This window comes from Temnothorax longispinosus, unplaced genomic scaffold (genome assembly GCF_030848805.1).
Source record: "Temnothorax longispinosus isolate EJ_2023e unplaced genomic scaffold, Tlon_JGU_v1 HiC_scaffold_19, whole genome shotgun sequence".
In the NCBI taxonomy this organism is placed as follows: Eukaryota; Metazoa; Arthropoda; class Insecta; order Hymenoptera; family Formicidae; genus Temnothorax; species Temnothorax longispinosus.
The window spans coordinates 236,475-247,937 of record NW_027270003.1 but is presented as its reverse complement, the minus strand read 5'-3'; the positions used below and the strand labels follow the sequence as shown (position 1 = coordinate 247,937).

The following is an 11,463-nucleotide window of genomic DNA, read 5'->3' as shown; positions in this document are numbered from 1 at the left end:
AGGCTCCTGGATGGTCACCGCGGCCATATTGAATTCTCACTATTGAGGCGCGCGAGGAAAACACCCAATTTTGTTGTGCATGCCATTTTCAAATAAAGAGACATTTCAATAAAACATCACTATAGATCGTTTCAGAACACTTCCGAAATTGGCCGAAAACTACCCTTTTCCCTCGACAATAAACAAACAGCCATAAAACGAAGCCTAAACATACGGGAAAAACAGCCGTTTAACGACTATCGAAAGGAGGTGAAAACGTTTCTTCCGCGTGCAAATCTTACTTTTCGGCCAATTTTACGACTTTCACGAATACGTTAAACGTTAGAGCACAAGCACAGAGCGAATAATAAAGAAATAGCACGCACAACAAAATAGGCTTGTCAACATGTCATTTTCCACGCCAATCCACGCCTTATAGTTCATTGGTTTGCAGGCGTGAGGCGCTGCACGATTCTTGACATGTCGGTAACATGTCAGCTGCGTACGCACACAGAGATGCTCTGTCTCCGTGACGACCGTGTCCGTGACGATGCGCGCTCGGCTAAGTTCGGCGCGCCGTGCGAGCGAGCGAGAGAGAGAATATCATTCCCTCCTTCTCGCTCTGACTCTGATGCGTTGAGGCTGCTAGATTGCTTTCTCGACGTGGCCCGGCGATCTGAAAAAGAGGGTACACGTCGAAAAGCGCAGATGTGCACGATACTTTAATAGTCTGCAAGGGGAGAACCTCAGAGTATATAGATAAGATATTAGTTGATACTAAGCATTCGTTGCAAAGTTATAAACCAAAAAGGATTTCAGCGTACCATATATACCCGTGCAGTAACGTTCAATCCTGAAATGGTGTGTGGCAGCGCGGTACGGCGTTTGCCTGCTAAGACGCTGGGCCGGGTTCGTTCCCTGGTGCTTCCTTTTATTTTTTTATTTGTTTTTATTTTTATTACAAAGTAATAATTATTTAATTATTTCAAGAACAAAGGAGCATGTAAAAAATAATTTAATTTATAGTCAAAATGTATTGATTTTCTTTATAACATTCGAACACGACATAATACAGGAACGCACGCGTTTTGGGCACAAGACGATTCCGAAGAGGATGAGAAAGAAAATCGAAATGACCCGTCAATAATTTTTTCAATTAATTGTGAAAGTTGAAACAAAAATTTATTTGTTATAAGGTGTAAGATAATACTATTCTCCATTAATCACACCGTATGACTAAATATATTTGTGTAAGGGAAAATTAGTTACTAATTATTATCCTTCTCCTCACCTCCCTTATTAAACTCTTAACGTTATGTAAAAAATCATTACATTCATATTATTCGATTACACACACACTTCTAATTATTTTTTACATGCTCTTTCGTTCTCGGAATAATTATATAATTATTATATATATTAAAAAAAGTAAAAAAATAAAAAGAAGCACCGGGAAACGAACCCGGGCCAGCGTATTAGCAGTCAGACGTCCTGCCGCGCTGCTACAGGCTATTTCGAGACTGGGTGTTACCGCACGGGTATATAACGCTGACATCTCATTTTTCTTTTGCACTCTCCCTTTTGTCTCTCTCTCTCTCTCTCTCTCTCTCTCTCTGTTTCTGTAAATTGTGAGATTTCGTAGGAAAAAAATAGGATACACATTATATGGTAAATATATTTCTTTATTGTGAATAACCGGAATAACGTGAATAATGAAAATGAAAAACAGGGCCTGTAGATTCAGGCCATATGCGCTCCATGTCCCATTCTCGTCTCTGACCTCTTCCTCTCCATCCTCCTCCTCCTCTCCATCCTCCTTCTCCTCTCCATCCTCCTTCTCCTCTCCATCTTTCTCCTCCTCTCCATCCTCCTCCTCCTCTCCACCCTCCTTCTCCTCTCCATCCTCCTCCTCCTCCTCTCCATCCTCCTCCTCCTATCCATCCTCCTCTGCTCCTCATCCCGCGCCGTGCTCTTGACGAGTAATAGCTATACAGAAATCATAAAGCAATAAATTATTTTATAAAATAGCAAACATTTTTTAACTGTAATTGCATTCACAAATATTACATACATTTGATTTCTTTCCTTCAAATTTTTCCCCCCTCTTTTTTTTCCTTTATTTTCTTTTTCTTCCTCGTCCACACTCATCCTTTCTTCGCTGTCTTCCTTCTCCCCCTCCTTCCTTCGTTGTTGTCCTTCACTTCGCCTTTCTCGATCCCTCTCTCTTTCCCTTCCTCGTTTCTCTTCTTTCGCATTCTCCGGTCTCCTAATTCAATTATGTTTATAACGTTTATTATAAAAGAAATGTGTAGTAATAAATAAATTATATGAACCGTTTTGTTATAAACTACATATGCAATTTATGGTATTACACATCATAGAAGCGCGCTACTTAGTTTTTTTAGCTATTTTTATTTTTTACTTTTTATAAAGAAGTATATATAAATCGGTCACATGCATTGATCACATATGAAATTACAATAATAACCTAACATTTATACGAACTGTCAAAGTATACATTACTTGCAACATGAAGTGAGCTAAGCGAGAGAATCAATCACGGAAAAGCGTTAACAATAAAATCTTTTACACGGCTTCTTTTTACAGAAAAAAGAAAGAGAAAACTAGGTGTATGGGTGAAATCTAAAAATAAAGTAATAGTGTACTAACCTTTTCTTTCTTATTACTTCATTTTCGTCCTTCTTCTCTCTCCTTCTATCTTCCTCTTTCTTTCTCTCTATCTCCTTCCTTCTGTCTTCCTCTTTCTTTCTCTCTACCTCTTTCCTTCTATCGTCTTCTTCTCTTGATCGGTTCGCTCTCATAATGTCCCTTCTGTTTTTGCTCGACCTATTTTACACACAATATGCAGATTAAATAATATTGCACAACATGCGTGGCACGTTACTTTTTTATTATTTAAAAGTTAAAAGATATATTTGATAGTAATAACAAATTTCTTTTATATACAAAATAATATACTCACATCTATCTCTCCTATGCGGCGGTAGACGATCGACTGATTGTTCTTTTGTTTACACTCGCTCGGCCCGGTGAGTCCGAGCCATGTATGTGTAGCCATGTATGAGTAGACGGCACCGTCGCGTCGCATTCACATTTACACGCACACCACTATTCCGCACGCAATCCTTGTTTTCGGTGCTTTTTGTCGCATCTCGCGGATTGCGTGAAAAGACAATATAACAAGCGAGCAGATAAGGATTACGGTTTATATACTAGGTTAGCGCGTTATATATACTATCGTTACTGTATCGTAATTCTTTGTGCAAAGCTATTTTAATAATTATGGAGGCGCGTAAAACCGATGTCGAACGTAATTTTGTCTGTGATCGTGCGAAGAAAGAAATACATGCAATGCCAAAATACGACAGTTATGGAAGACTGTATGGAAGGAGTGCCAAAGGGCAAAAATATCGAACATCGGTTAAGCGGTTAAGCAGGCGAAAGTCGCGGATTAATAAAAGGTAATAACATATGTATTGCAGTAACAAAAACTGTTGCCTACAAAGGATACTTTTGCTTGTAAGTAAATACAGAAGTGCTATATATGCGCGTCATAGCTGATATAAAGTTGTTCCTTTTGATTTACGCGGAGTATTCGTTCAGCATGATTTGTTTTACGTGATATTGACATCACGTAAAAATAATGTACTAAAAAAAAGTTAGAAAAAAGTCATGCATGTTGTAAAAATATTTTGGTTGAATAAAACGTACATTTTAACATTTATTAAAGACAGTAACATTCCGTTTCATTTCTATTCATTTTCCTTATAATATAAAAATTATTAATTACGCTGCCCGCCTCCGCGATTTGTGGTAACACGTACGATATGCGCTAAAGCAAGCAAACTTCTAAAAAAGGCATGTCGACAGTGATCGCATTTATGAAACTTTATTGTTGCCTTTCCGCGATGCCGATTACTTCTCTTCGTACACGCTTGCTTCGTGCAACTGTCATCGAATATTTTGGCAGTTATGTATCGGGTTAAGTGTAATAGTAAGAGTATAATGCTAAGCAGGCTAAGTAGCGCGTATACGAAGCGCGAATCTGTGGTGCTTAGTAAAGTCTAAAATGTTATCATAATAATACTAAAATAATAATTTGTTAACTGCATATACGTTGCCTAAATCATTCACTTGAATAATTTTTATAAATTTTGTAAAAATTTACGTGCCCAAAAAATTAGAAAAAGCTGGGTTGTAACGGGCAACGTGCAGCGTTTTAGTCCGACGTCTCATTCGCTGCGCTACGTTTGCTATCCAATTTTCGTAAATTCGATAAAAAAGGCGCAAAAAAATTTATTTAATTTAAATGTTATCTGTTTGTTTAATCAATTATTAAAAATTGAGAACAATGTTATTTATATTTCTAGAACTTTGCTTTGATTCTCGTCCGTTTATTCCAAAACGAGATAGATAGCGTGGAGTATTATTCTTTCTTTTTTGTAGTATTAATAAGGATAATATACTTGTGTATATCTAGACACATGTATCGGATGCATATTTATTTATAGGAGAGAAGAGAAATTACAATTACTACAGATTGCAAATAAAGAAGTTATAACGGAAGAAAGAAATATGCATAGCAAAATATTAATACAAACAAATGCAAATGCAGATATAGATGATAACACAATGCAGGTAGATAAAGATGAGCAAGCTCTTCATGATGTAATGATGCATAGCGAATTGGCTGCAATGAGTACTGAAATAAATGATGAAATAGATATACATGAAATAACTAACATGCAGGTAGATAAAGATGAGCAAGCTCTTCAAGATGTCATGATGTATACCGAATTGGCTGCAATGGGTATTGAAATAGATAATGAGGAAGAAAAAGTGACACGCACGTTAAGCGATAATGAATTAGAAAGAATATTAGAAGATGACAGTGAAACTGAAACAAATGACACATTTTTAATGGATAGCAATATAGATGCATTCCGTGTAAACGCTGGGAGTTTCTCAGGAAAATGTATCGTCGATTTTGAATATGTTAATCAACAACTGCATGACAAATTTGACGAGCACTCTCGCGGAATAGAATGCCCTTTTCGCGATTTGACATTTATTGGTGCCCGTCAATACGGATTGAGAAATAAATTTTTTTACAAATGCGGAATGTGCAATTTTGAAAGCGCTGTTTGGAGTGAGCGATCCCCTAAGGAAAGTTTAGACGTAAATACAGGGGCTGTGGCTGGCGCTATATTAACTGGTGCAGGATACACACAGTTACGAGAAAGTTGCGCTGCTATGAATATTAAATGTATGGGAAGAACAAAATATGAAACGTGTCATGAAAATATTGCCGAAGCATTCGCAAAAGCTGCTGAAGAAAGCATGAATGCTGCTGCAAAGGAAGAACGTGAATTAGCATTACAACGCAATGCAGTTAAAAATGGAATACCGCATATAGCAGTAGTATGTGATGGAAGCTGGATGAAGAGATCATACAGAACAGGACGGTATGATTCTTTATCAGGTGTAGGCGCAATATGTGGTGCGGAAACAGGCAAAGTATTGCACATAGCTGTAAGAAATAAATATTGTGCAGTTTGTGTAAAAGCAGAGAAGCTAGACAAAGAACCTGCAAGTCATAAATGTTATAAAAATTGGGGCAGAGATTGCAGTTCAACAAGCATGGAAGCAGACGCAATCGTAGAAGGATTTAAGACAAGCATAGAAAAGCGCGGATTAATCTATTCCACCTTTATAGCAGACGGAGATAGCAGCGTATATAAAAAAATTATACAGGCCAATCCATATCCCAATGTTTTCATTGAAAAAATTGAATGTCGGAATCACCTACTGCGCAATTTAGCAACAAAGATAAAAGAAATCGCAAAAACAAAAGGACGTTTTGGACAATTAAGAAATGTTATTGGCAATCGTGTACTTCGAATTCGAACAGCTGTGACGAAAGCTGTGCAGTACCGTAAGGAAGAGCAGAGCACAATGCAGCAAAAGATTGTGTCCTTAAAAATGGATTTAAATAATATTATAAGTCACGTTTTTGGCGAACATAATGAATGCGCACAGATAGGATACTTTTGCGATGGATCGCAGAAAGAAAACGAAGAGAATTATATTCCACAATTGAAAAAGTGTGGACTGTATGAAAAACTGCAGAATGCATTGAAATGTATTAGTTATAATGCCAAAAGTTTATTACAGGATAAAGACAGTAACAGAGTAGAAACATTTAACTCTGTTATATCCAAATGTACTGGTGGAAAAAGAATTAATTTCGGTTTAAGAGGATCGTACGAAACGCGTTGTAATGCTGCAGTAGTCGCCTTTAACGATAAAGACCCTATAAGTCGCCTAAGCTGTATTCTGGGAACAAAACCAGGAGAAATAGCTGAGCAGTTTGAAAGTGACAAAAAACGAAGCGCACAAGCTGCACGTCCTACGAAAAAACGGTCGACACCACAAAATAGAAAACGTGCAAGGGCAGACAAAGATTATGGTCCGCAAGCTGATAAACCTGATGCAACATCAGACGAAATAGAATTAAGAAGAGCGCAACATATGCATATGCTGCAAGAATGGCAAATGAAGCGAGCAGCAATAGAAGAAGAAACTAAGGAACAAGCAGCAAGCGGTATTTGGCGATATTATCGTACAAAAATGATCACCGCTTCTCACTTTGGACACATATGTAAGATGAGACCGACTACTTCTTGTGCATCAAGAGTTAAGGCGATAATATATCAACAAGAACTAAATGTGGAATCAGTGCAACATGGAACAAAATACGAAGACGTTGCACGCGAAAGTATTGAAAAAGCACTTAACATTAATATTAAACGTTGCGGATTATTTATAGATTCAGAACAACCATTTTTAGGCGCTTCGCCAGATGGATTAATAGATGATGATGGAATTGTGGAGATAAAGTGTCCTTATGCAGCACGATTCTTAACACCAGAAGATGCCATTGCAGCAAATGTTTCGAATTTGCAGTCATTATATAAGAACGAAAAAGATAAGGAAATGAAACGCAGTCACATATATTATTATCAAGTACAAGGGCAATTGCATATTACACAACGACAATATTGCATCTTCGCACTGTGGACACCATTGGGATTAAAAATGGAAAAGATTATACGTGATGATGTCTTCTGGACAGAAAATATGGTGTTCAAACTGGTTCAATTTTATGAAAACTGCGTATTACCGGAATTACTTGACCCAAGACGAGAGAGAAACATGCCAATCCGTGATCCCGAATATATAACTGAAGCAAAGAGGCAAAAAATTTTAGAAAAAGAAAGGACGGACAAACAAATACATCAACATGAAAATAATGTAAGACAAGCATCGAAGTAATATTGAAATCATGGAAAATAAATTTGTAATGAAAACCGAATAAATTATTTTTGCACTCTGTGCAATGGCCAATGAGTAATGTGAAAATGCATTCTGCGATGAGCGCAGTGATTACTATGCAAATGCATTCTGCGCTGAGCGCAGTGATTACTGTGAAAATGCATTCTGCGCTCTGAGCGCAGTGATTACTGTAAAAATGCATTCTGCGCCGAGCGCAGTGATTAATGTTAAATGCATTCTGCGATGAGCGCAGTGATTACTATGCAAATGCATTCTGCGCTGAGCGCAGTGATTACTGTGAAAATGCATTCTGCGCTTTGAGCGCAGTGATTACTGTAAAAATGCATTCTGCGCGTTGAGCGCAGTAATTATATAATATTGGTTATTGTGAAAATGCATTCTGCGCCGAGCGCAGTGATTAATGTTAAATGCATTCTGCGTTGAACGCAGTGTATAATAAAATGTATGCTCAGCTCAAGTACCTGCATTCTGCGCTTAGCGCAGTGAATCGTAGCATAATAAGAAGTACGCTGCTACTTGATGACTTGACATCGAAAGCTAACACTTTAAGTTATTATGTTACAAAAGAGTAAGCAGTAGTGTATCGTACAATGTGCACATGTAAGGAATCGTGCAAATGGAGTGAATTTCTACTCATATGTGCACATGGGTGTATTTATATCTTACCGTTAGAGTTCGAAATAGCTATTCTCTAATGGATAGATATGATTGCAACCCGTCTGTATCACAGCAGGGTGTCTACTATCGATGCAGTAAGTAAATTGGTATATAGCAAATTGTCGCCAACTTGGCACCAAACTCGCTTTGAAATTGTCCACAATAGGTTTGTGTTTTGTTGACAAAGCTGACAGACATACTCTATTGGCCATTAATTATAATAAGTAATAAAATTGTTTGAGTTGCAATTTAGACGCAAATACTCATCACTTGCGATTATGTTTAAAATTTACAAAGACTTTGTTCCTGTTTACAAATAACAGTAAATGTGTATTAATACTGACAAACTGCAGACACTAAAAAATGTTTCATGCATTACAGTTAACAAGGTAAGGTCACGACGATGACCCGATCGATTTTAATAATACTGTTTAGGTAGATAGGCCTCAGTACGAACCATTGAGCAAAAAGAGAAAGCACGTACATTTCTCAAACGTTTTCAACATCGAAGTTAAAGAATCATGAGTAAGTTTCGTAGCATGTTTTGACGAAGATCGCGTAGCTCGGCAGCAGTGTACATGTCTCATATGCCCGACATCGCTGGTTTGAGTCTGCATGAGAACATTTTCTTATATCAAAATACAATTCTTACATAAAAAAATTGTATCGCATGGTTTATGCAATAAATATTCAAAATGTGTAAACCCTGTGATATACTTATTTTACGTAAAAATAGTAATTTGATCTAAAAAAAATGTTGACACATCGAAACTTGAACTAGCGAACTCGGACATGAGTCAGGTACGCTGTCGCCGAGCCACGCGATCTTCGATCAAACGTATTACAAGAATTACTTCTAAGTGCTTGGGAATCTTTAACTTCGATTTTTGTGGAAAATGTTTGACAAGTGTGCTTTCTTTTTTCGGTCAATGACGGTTTGTATCGAGGGCTATCTATATAAACAGTACTATTAAAATCGATCAGATCACCATCCTGAACTCCCTTGTGTCAGCGATAAAATAAAACATTTTAGTACGTAATTTAGTGAAACATACTTTAGTGTCCACAACTTTTCCGTATTGCCATTGTTATTTGCAAGTAGAAACAAAGGTCCTTGCGAATTTTATATATAATCACAGGTGATGATTATACATATACTATTATGTACTATTATATACAGATTTGCCGGAGAAATGAGCATAGGAAAATTTTTAATTTGACAATTTTTAATGTTATTCATAATAATAAAAGATCATTTACATAACAACACTTAATATTACGCTTCATGTTTTTGATAATATGCTCTCATTAGTTTCGTCGATAATCTATTTTATCAGATTCTGTGTTTACTCATCATGCGATACTCTGTTAGAGCGAGAAAAGGAGGGAAGGATATTCTCTCGCTCGCACGACGCGTCGAACTTAGCCGAGCGCGCGTCGTCACACGGAGACAGAGCATGCCTGTGTGCATAAGTGGAGGGGGATGTGCTCAGCTCGGAATCGCACCATCTTATCATGCGATACTCTGTAAGAGTCGTGCGACAAAGTTCTTATTCCTACCGCGGCTACCGCGACAACCGTGTCGCCACCGTCAACGCGGAGTTCTCGGCTGACCATCCAGGAGCCTTAATAAGGAAGCATCAGGGTCAGAAGATCGTCACTGTCCACTGGATCATCGAAGTCAAGCGACACGGGCGCGGTACTCTACTAGGATGGCGGTACTCTACTAGGGTGCGACCGCTACAATCAAAAATGAAAAAGTTTTGGATGTAATTTGAACAGTCAAATATCGATATCTCATGTAGTTTTAGGAAAAAATGTTTTAGACAAAAGTTGTATGACTTGGAGAAGGACGAATAATGGTAAAATCAATTTTTTCTAACGCGAGCGTGAAATAGGCCGCTTTTCGCGCTTGTTTTGAGTGAGCAAAACGATCCATTTTGCAATTATGACGTAAGCGTTGAAACATGGAGCCATTTCTCAACCAGTGGAGAAATGAAATTGTAAAACAAGTGCGAAAAGCGGCCTGTTTCACGCTCTTGTTAGAAAAAATAGTATGAACAACTCGTGGGAAGAGTGGTCGAGCCCAAATGAGTGTGAAGTTGGTCGCACGAGAGAAGTGAGTCATTTGTATAAAAGTATCGAGGTAAAGTCAATCAATCGAAAAGTCAATACGTTACAAAATATTTCATATTTTATATTTAAAAAATATCATTAACAAAATTTGAAATATCTCTAATAATCCAATTATTCTGTTTCTATCTGTTTAATGTAATGGTAACAATAAGTTTTCTTTCAATGAGTAATGAGTAACGGTAACAAGTTACTTCTTTCAATAAGAATAACGAATTATATACAATAACGATGAGTTTTTCAATGAATAACGAGTAACGGTAACGATGAGTTACTTCTTTCAATGAGTAACGAATTACGGTAACGTTACTTTTCAAACGTAACTTTCCCTGATATTATATTATTAATTAATACCCTCTAAGATTATATAATTACAATTAAGTAATTTAAATCGACCGTGACTGGCAATATATAACGTCTTTTCGATATGAACATTGAAAAACTGTGAGCCAACTTGGTTTGTCGGATTCACACAGCACTTTTTTCCGGATCAATCATCGAGACATTATTAATTTCACGAATTGGCACGACGCCCGCACGGTATACGGGAGGTTCCAGGTTCAAACCCTGGCTGGGGTAATATTTTTCGCAATAAAATTTAAAAACTATTTAATTTAGAAATTACATCAACTGACCAAAAACCATGGTCAAAATTAATAATGTCTCGATGATTGATCCGGAAAAAAGTGCTGTGTGAATCCGACAAACCAAGTTGGCTCACAGTTTTTCAATGTTCATATCGAAAAGACGTTATATATTGCCAGTCACGGTCGATTTAAATTACTTAATTGTTATTCTATATACTGGCGAAAGAAATTTATTATTCTGTTTATTATATAATTAATTAATTATTTATTTATTTGAAATATATTATTTTAAAATATTTTTAAAATATATATGTTGGGACAACTTTGCCGAGTAATTAAGAGCTTCCGCACAAGACTCTCGTATAGAGTAATGTAACGTAACGTAACGATCAACGCACAAAAAACGTATAACACCTTAACCGATACGTTTCTCGTGCGCTGACCTACGTTACGTTACGCTGCATTACTATACGAAAGTCTTGTGAGAATACTCTTACAGTCATGATGAACGAATATCTAGAGACGGAGCACACGCTCTGAATATTTAATTTAATTTAATTTAATTTAATTTAATTTAATTTATTGCGATGCTTAGTGGGGATACAGTCATAGAAAGTATAAATAAATAAAAGAGCACGCAAATGGTAAGGCATCAACACGCGTTGTTTCTAAGCCTACCAGTGGAGACAGTGACATTATAATATAAAATAGAACAATGAATTCGCTCGCA

At 36.9% G+C, this 11,463-nt stretch overlaps 1 long non-coding RNA gene across 1 annotated transcript; it reads right to left on the bottom strand.

Annotated features, from left to right (window-relative positions):
• Positions 1-172: 172 nt before the first annotated feature.
• Positions 173-9,648, bottom strand: LOC139823817 (uncharacterized). The gene is made up of 4 exons (XR_011734894.1): positions 2,963-9,648; positions 2,650-2,826; positions 2,051-2,245; positions 173-1,965 (listed from the first exon to the last, which is right to left on the bottom strand). It is a non-coding gene; the product is annotated as an uncharacterized lncRNA (long non-coding RNA).
• Between the last annotated feature and the right edge of the window lie 1,815 nt (positions 9,649-11,463).